A 9,469-nucleotide genomic window follows, 5' to 3' on the forward strand; every position below is an offset into this window, starting at 1 on the left:
TCTGCTAGCACTATTAAGGGTCTGTCTGCTTCAGATGTAATTGGTGGATCACAGTTTGGTCGGAGTTGGTACAAGAGGTTGCTTTTTTCGAAGATTTATTGTTTTTTGCAGTTTAATAAAACTGTACTGGATACGTTCCTACAAAACCTAAAATATACTTGAAGTGAAAAATGAAGAAATCGTACGTATCATCAGTTTTTCCCGCGCTTTTATAAAGTAAACAGCAAAGATTTTGCTCTCCAGGTCTAAATATATAAACTGGACTCAAGAAAAACTAAGACCTGGAGAATAACTAAATTCGGACAAAATAAGAAAGGTATTTAATTGTGATCATTTCAGTAGCAAAACTTTCGAAATTGAAAAAGAACTCGTAGAAAGAGGTCACTATAAAGAAACCTTGATTTAGGCAAGCTAGAAGCTATCAGTGAATTTGGCAGCCATTCTGTTAGTTACATTTTCTGAGTTGGATTGCTCAGAGTTAATTGAACTTTCAAGAAAAGTAACAAGAAATCTTTTCGGACGTCTTTATATTTTTACCTAACCGTTGTCAACCTTCATTCTCACCCAGAACAAGAGAAAACCCTGTCCAGGTTTGGTGCTGTAACCATTGACTCAGAAAAAGGTTGTTTATGACCTACCAAATCAATTTTCTAAAGGATTAAATCTGGACTTTTTCATTGTCGGCCTACTGTATGTTACAACTCTGCCTTTTCTTTAATTTTCTTTTGTTGGCCAATAGTTTGTAGTTCACCACTAACTTTTTATTGTAAATTTCTACTTAAATAACACTAACTTGGTACGTACGGTAGAAGGCTGATGTTTTAATTTCCTTGTTAAACTTGTTTATTATGACGTATTAATAGTGATTTTGTTTCTAAGTTTTTTCTCACACTACTTCGACTTGATTTGCTGTACGTTCTATTTAGTCTTAATTAATTGCAAGTTCTTGCATTAAATTGTCTCTTTTGTCACCCATAGCCTAAGTAATTTCTCAGTTCTGTTATATTGATTATAAGATATAAATGCAGGTGTTGGTGGTTTATTCACTTATTTGTTTTGTTGTACAATCATTCCGTTATCTTTTGTATCCTATATCATTGGTTGTTTGTTTGTCTATTGGAAACATTTTCTTTCTTGCAATGTCTGCTGACTACGTAAATTCTTACTCAAAAAACTCCCTCTCTAGTAACAAAACATATTCTCATGACCAGAACACATTTACTACGCCTGCAAATTTTGCCACTGAAAACACGTCAAAGAAAACCATCGTCACCACCTCTGAGTATGCAGACGTTGCTGAAATACGTACAAAATTAAAACATGGATCAAAAAAAAAATTCTCAATATTTCACTTCAACATGGTTAGCTTAATAAAAAACAAATTTAAATTAGAAGAATTAATGACTCAGTTGGATTTTAAACCTAATATAATGTGCATAACGGAAACAAAATTAAAAATGGAAAATCCATTAGTTAATATTGCTGAATACAAATTCATACAAGCTGATTCTCCAACCACTGCTGGTGGCGTTGGAATGTACCTTCATAACTCAATCATTTACTCTGAAAGACAAGATCTACAATTTATAATCGAAGACTGTGAAAACATGTGGATAGAGCTGTCTCATACCAATTCTAAAAAAATTATTATAGGCGTTGTATACAGACATCCATCTTACAAAAATTATGAAGTTTTCTTGGATAAATTCAGTGATACTTTACACATGATTCAAAAAGAACGTTGTGACTTCTTCGTTTTGGGTGATTTCAACATTGATTTAGCCAAATCTAATAAAGAATCCAAAATTTCTTCTTATTTGCAAGCTGTAACTGCTTTGGGATGCTCAAACTTGATTAATGTGCCTACCAGAATTACCGAAAGTTCGTCAACATTACTTGATCACATTTATACTAATAACAGTGAAAGTGCACAAACTAATGTATTGACTTATGATATATCTGATCACTTACCAACATTTTTATTAATCAAAACTGTACCACGCAAAATGAAAAAACGTCCGTATTTGACAAGAAAAATTGAAGAAAATAAAATTGATGCTTTTTTGAGTGAACTTTCAGATCAACTTGAAAACCTAAAATTAACCACAAGCTATAAAAATATTAACGACAGCACTAATAAATTGATACTTATTTTGCAAACACTAATCAACTCTCATTTCCCATTAAAAAAACTCAGTAGGAAAAAGTCTGGATTGTACAACAAGCCATGGATCACAAAAGGAATTCTGGTTTCAATCAAACACCAAAATAAATTATTCAAACTTTGCTACAAAAAAAATTGTCCTGAAAAAGTATCTTTTTACAAGAAATATAGAAACAAATTAACTCACATTAAACAAATCTCAAAACAAAACTACTTCAAACAACGCTTCAATGAATCGAGACACAACTCATCAAAAACATGGAAATCTATCAATGAACTTCTTCAAAAAAAGAAAGCTAAAACAAATACTCTTCCCAATGAACTTATTGCAGAAAACATTTCATACAAAAAACAAGAACAAATATGCAACCAACTTAACTACCACTTTACACATATTGGCGAAAAATTAACTTCACACTTAAAGCAAAAGTCAAACTTTGATTCATTCATGGGGCCTGCTTTAAAACAAACATGTGCGGTATATGAAACTGATGAAAATGAAGTCGAATGCCTAATAAACAAACTAGATGTTAAAAAATCGGATGGACCAGATGACATCTCTTCTCGAATGTTAAAGTTATCAAAAAGTATTATTGCACCTCATTTAACTAAACTTTTTAATGCATGCTTGAAACAAGGAATATTTCCTGACGCTCTAAAAATTGCAAAAGTTATTCCTATTTTCAAGAAAAAGGCAAAAGCAGATCCAACTAATTACCGTCCTATTTCCTTGCTTTCAAATATCAGCAAACTTTTAGAAAAAATTATTTACAAACGCTTGATGAGCTTTCTTGACAAATTCAACGTGATTAATGATCAACAATTTGGATTTAGGGAAGGTCATTCTACAACGTTAGCATTAAGTAATCTTCATGAAAGACTAATTGAACTCAAAGAAAAAAATCATTACGTTTACCTGTTATTTCTTGATTTAGCAAAAGCGTTTGACACCGTTAACCACCAAATACTTCTAAAAAAGCTGGAGTTTTATGGCCTGAGAGGTTTAATGGGAGGCCTTATAAAATCTTACTTACACAACCGCCAACAATATGTTTCTGCTGATGGCTTCAAATCAAAGCATGAAAATATCACATGTGGTGTTCCTCAAGGATCTATACTTGGACCATTGCTTTTTCTGCTTTACATAAATGATTTGCCTCTTATAACAACTTTCGATTCTCAGCTATTTGCTGATGACACTGTTTTTTTTACTTCAGCAACATCTATTTTGCAATTGCAGCAAAACACTGAAATTGAGATGCAGCGTATCACTGATTGGTTCAATGCAAACAAATTATGTATCAACTACTCCAAGACATTTTACATGTTACTTGAACGAAAAGGAGGGTCAACTTCAAAACTAAATGTAGTCTTAAACAACACAAAAATTCAAAAAACAAACAACATCAAATATCTTGGCATATTTCTTGATGACAAACTGAGTTGGAATTATCACATTGAAGATCTATCTGGGAGATTGGCAAAAATATCTGGAATATTTTATAAAATTAGAAACTACACAAACAAACAAAGCATGTTAACACTGTACTATGCTCTTGCACGATCAATAATACAATATGGCATTTTATGTTGGGGTTCAAGCACACAAAAACTGCTCAAGAAAATTTCGACAATGCAAAATCGAATCATTCGCACAATAACCTTTAGCAACAGAAGAGCAAAACTTTCACTACTGTACCAAGATCTCGACATACTTCCCATCACTAACTTGCATCAATTAGAAATTTCTAAATTTGTCTTTAAATTTAAAAATATGCTATTGCCAAGCTATTTTGAACCTTACTTTAAGGAAATTACTGAAGTACATTGCCATGGCACTAGAGCTTCTCAAAAAAATAACTTTCACTTACGTAGTGTCAGCTCAAGAAAAGGCCAAGGCAGTTTGAAATTCTTAGGCCCAAAAATATGGAATGATTTACCTTCTGAAGTAGTAGGGGCTACGAGTGTAAAAACTTTCACAAAAAAATGTAAAATTTATTATATGAAAAAACTTTGTCTGTGACTGTTTTTATTGCCACAACATTGACGAGTGTTATCGCAAATTTTTCGGATTGAACATTGTTGATACTACGTAGACCTAGGTCTACGACTCACGAACTAGTGCTAAGTACTATTTATTAACGGCTGTCATCTTATTAACTGTATTCAAGTCGGCCTATAAACTGACTGATTTTGTTAAGGTTTAAAGATATATACTATGATTAGGCCTACTTTTAGTGTTTCTGTTTCGTCTTTTATGCTAGCAGTTAGAAGTTGTTGTTTATGCATAGTTTTTTGTTTGTTTTTTTTCTCATAACTTACTACTTTTGTAGGGCATGATATTTTTTGATATTTGAATAAAATCACAGCAATTCACTTGACTATCGCAGCAGTAAACAACTTTTTGTTTTCATTTTTTACGGAACTTAAGCTTATCCTATTTTAACGCATATCTTGGTTTCAACGTAATGCCGATGTTTGACATTTGTCACATTAAAAACATGGGAAGCAGCTGACTCGATGACTAATAAGTCTTTCGCTGCTTCCTGTCTGTTGTAGATTCTAGTTATGGTGCTATTTTATTTGCATTGTCTATATTTTGTACCGTATACTTTTTCTCGCAACAGACAAAATAAAAGGTTTCTCTCTCTCTCTGCTGGCCTGTAGGCACATTTTATTAGTGGCCCGAAAATCAGGGTTGCCAACTAAAAGTTAGAATTATCAGTGATGCCAAATCATTGTCACAAAGATTGTTGTTGCAACTATAACACAGGGTTTGGGATGGAATGGAATGGAAGACGTTTTTTCCATCTTCCATTCCATCTTCACATTTTGTGATCTCCGAGTTGAATATGCCACAAATAAACCTAAAAACCATAGGCTAAATTTAAGCTAAAAATTCACAGCAGTATTTTCCTAAGGATTACGTACCGTTTTGTGTTAGAATTAGAAGCGTAGATTGATTCTATAAATACAGAAAGAAACAACACGTAGCAAAGTTAAAGAAACTGTAGTAGGTTAGTAGTCTACGTTGGAGAAGATAAAAAAGTAACGAAAATACTTGAGAAGCAACATTATTTTGTTCAGGTTGCAAATACTTTCAAACGTTTACTTTTGAGACATTTTTGTTTTGTTTCCTTCTGTTTTCTATCAATTTTGCCATTGTAGTTTTTCGTACAAAAGTCTATTTCGTTTAACTGCCTTCTCGAAACAAAACCCACGAGAATCTTCAAACATAGAACACAAGTGTCGTATGATGGAATTGGGATGGAATGATGGAAGATTGTCTTCCATCCCATCATCAAGATCTTCCATTCCTTTCCATCCCAAAATCTGTCTTCCATTCCATTCCATGCACAGAGCACCGAGCAAAAACTTGGTCATATGCCTAACTAAATAACAACTTTGCGCGTTTTTGCAATTAAAAACGCAAATTAGTGGTGCGGTACTGATGAGCCCAGCCTCATAAGCGAAACACGTGTCTATCGCTGAGTTCTTGCTACACTCGACTGCCAAGAAACAACATGTTTCCATTCGTCTTTTTTTAACGGTTTTTGCAACCTTTAATTCATCTGGAAAAACAAAGCTATTAAGATAAATACTTATTAGTTTAGAAAATAATTATTTTGAAAACATGACTAAATTTCTACTGATTTTAAAGTGGCCTAGATTTTTGACTGGCCTGTAGGCACGTGCCTACTTTGCCCAGGGATATCCAGAGAAGGGGATATAAAGGCTCGCAGCGATTGCCTTATTCTCATGACACTACCAGGGCGGTAGTTTGTAGTGCTTTAAACATGTGGTTCTTTTAAAAATCGTAGAAAGTTTTGTAGTGCAGCTGATACAGTAAGCTACAGAAGACAGTTAGCAAATGTTACGTGAAGCATATTTAAAGAATACCTATTTGGAAAGACAGTTGAAAAGTTACATGTAAGCTGTTTCTTTTAACAAAGCCTTTGCAATAGGCTAGATGTAAAGCAAGTATACTGGTAGTTGAATTAACAAGCAACCATGAGCATGCTGTGAATATCCAGGCCTGATGCTAATAGCGCAATGCAAGTTATCATAACAAGATCTATTAAACTGCTATCGGTGCCAATTGTCATTTTACGATAAACACAGATTATTTACGATAAACAAAAGCCCTTCTATTGTCAGACGTAATAAAAGCCTTTGCCTAATGGTTAATCCGGCACTGACTGTCGCATCTCGACAACTTGCGGATAATTCTGTACGAGTCGTTGTAAGCAACTCGTATGCGATTTAAAGTAGAAGTTTTATGGTTACACCAGAGTCACTATATATAATGACTCTGGTTACACCCAGGGTTGCAAGTCGATGTTGAAAAAAGTAGGGGATAAATCGATATCGATAGTCAAACAAAAAAGTAGGGGATAAATCGATATCGATAGTCAAACAAAAAAGTAGAGAAATATCCGATTTTAATAGCCTCCCAAAAAAATAAAGAATAAGCTAATCGATATTAAACGCAATTAAAAAAAATACAAATCAAGTATCTGATTTTACACTGCCTACCAGTGCTTCCTTTCTGCTCAATCATGCATAACTTCAAACAAAATGTTTATTCTTTCAACTCCGCTTTATCGGCATTGTTCGATTATCGTTTTTCTCGCATGAGCGTCAAAATACGCTATGATATCTTTGTCCGTCGTATGTTATTAAGTAGAATCAAAGGCTTGAAAAAAGTCGCAAAACAATCGAATAAAGAATATCGATTCACATAAAAAAAAGTAAAGAAAAACCATAAACGATATTGGCGGAAAAAAGAAAAGACCATGACGTAATCGATATTGAAAAAGTAGAGAATAGCGCTATTGAATAGCGATTTGGAACCGATACTTGCAACCCTGGTTACACCATAGCTGCGAACCATACATTGGCATACAATATGATTGGTACATTACATTTTTAACTTCGGTAGACCAATTTCCAAACTTGGACCTAAGCTGATTGGCAGCGACATAAAGAGATCGCACTTGCCTTTTAATATCCGCGTCATCACTGATGGTATCATCAACCAATATACCTAAATATCTCACTTGTCTAACAAATTTACTTTGTGTATTGTACAGCCGCATGCATGGAAAAGTCAAAACTTTAAATTTGCGACCTTGATGGACCAATCCAACAGTTTTGTTACAGTTGAAAATAATGTCATGTCTAGAAGCATAGGATTCACAGACATCAATAGGTTTTTGGGTACCTTTAGCACTTGGACTAAATACACACAAGTCATATGCAAACATTATGTGATTCAAGTGAGATGAACCAGTATTACATCCGACATCTAAGGAATTCAATTCAGTCGATAAGTCATCTAAATTTGATTCCCCCAGTTTATTCTCATTATTTGTTCTTTATACCAATGCTTCAATAATCGTAGCCTACAAAACACATATAGGAACATTCCGTGAAACTAACTTGTTAAATAAGATTTTTCCATCGTTGGGAAGTACGATTGGATACAAATCCAAAACAAGTAGGCCTACTATCTTTATCTTGTAATAACTTAAACTTCACCAACTTGTACCGATTCTCAGCAATTTAATTTTTACAATAAAATCATTAATCCTTTGCAAATTGAAAGAGTATGTCTTGCTTTATGCACCTGAAAAGTTTCAAGTTTATATCTCATCTACCAAACGAGCAATCGTCGTTCAAACTTACCCGCCAAGCAAAGCTTTTTTCCAATGCATTGTAAAGGCGAATCGATCCTTATTCAGTATAAGCCCCCCCTGTTTCCTGTGATCAGTAAATAGTGCTTCCACTAAATTTGCTGTAGTTTTCTCGTTTCTGCTCGGACTTTAACAATTTTTCCATCGTTGGAAAGTACGATTATACATCTACCCGAATCAATTAAACACAAGGACAAAGTAAGTACGGTAGCCTACTAGCTTTATCTTGTGATAACTTAAACTTCACCAACTTGTACCGATTCTCAGCAATTCAATTTTTACAATAGGCCTAAATTCATTAAATCTTTGGAAATTGAAAGAGTATGTCTTGCTTTATGCACCTAAAAAGTTTCAGGTTTATATCTCATCTACCAAACGAGTAATCGTCGTTCAAACTTAACCGCCAAGCGAAGCTTTTTTCCAATGCATTGTAAAGGCGAATCAATCTTTATTCAGTATAAGCCCCCCTGTTTGCTGTGATCGGTAGGCTAAATAGTGCTTTCACTAAACTTGCTGTAGTTTTCTTGTTTCTGCTCTGATTTTAACAATTTTTCCATCGTTGGAAAGTACGATTATATATCTACCCGAATCAATTAAACACAAGGACAAAGTACCCCATAAACATTGGGTCGTAAAAACACGAGAAATATACGTGTACCGGTATTACACGAGTTTCCTCAGAATTTCACGTGTTTTTCACGACCAATGTTTATGGGGTAAGTAGCCTACTAGCTTTATCTTGTAATAACTTAAACTTTACCAACTTGTACCGATTCTCAGCAATTTAATTTTTACAATAAAATCATTAAATCTTTGTAAATTCCTCCCTAGTTAACTCCTTCCTTGTCGCATGCTATGGTTGGGATAAGATTTAGAATGCTTACACATGCAAAGGAATCCACTACAAAAACAAAGCTTTAATTGTTTACCAAAGTTTTGACAACTTTTCTTCGCTGTTGTGGAGTGTTAGCCTATATCAAAGTTCTGAATTTCGCTAGGTCAGGAATGTCCAACCTCTTTGGTCAAAGGGCCACATGCAATTTGTGAGCGATTGCGCGGCCACTTGAGTGTTCACTGCTAATTTGTAATCTTAGAAATGGCTGTCTTATAATTTCTAATTAAAACCCTCACATTATGTTCACATCAAAATTCTAACCTTATAAATGTGTATTACCGTATCCTCTTTTTCAACTAAGAACAATAGACATAGCCTACCAAGATAAGTCAACAAAGTTTGGTTTGGTTGGTTTTAACTCTTTATCCTCGGACTGACAAAGCCTTGATTGGTTATTCCTGGTAGTTTCGCATACTTGTAGAAGCTCTTGACACAGGGCCGGTTACCAAGATTGACAGAGCAAAGTTTTCCGATTGCTGAAGTATCGTTGCCAGGGAATTATTCCATCTGTTAAGTGCCGCTGAATGTAGAGCAGTCCTCAGAATGCGTTGCTCAAGCGCACACCCCGAGAGTCGAACCAGACATGTTTCATCTGGGAAAAAACTTGCTCGCACAAGTAAGTGCTGCCAAATAATGCTGTCACGAAAATGCTATTCTGTATCTATATCCTCTGATATTTTTCTTTAGAAACATTTTTTTTTAATTTTAGCAATA

The sequence above is a fragment of the Aplidium turbinatum genome, chromosome 17 (genome assembly GCF_918807975.1).
Source record: "Aplidium turbinatum chromosome 17, kaAplTurb1.1, whole genome shotgun sequence".
Taxonomy (NCBI): Eukaryota; Metazoa; Chordata; class Ascidiacea; order Aplousobranchia; family Polyclinidae; genus Aplidium; species Aplidium turbinatum.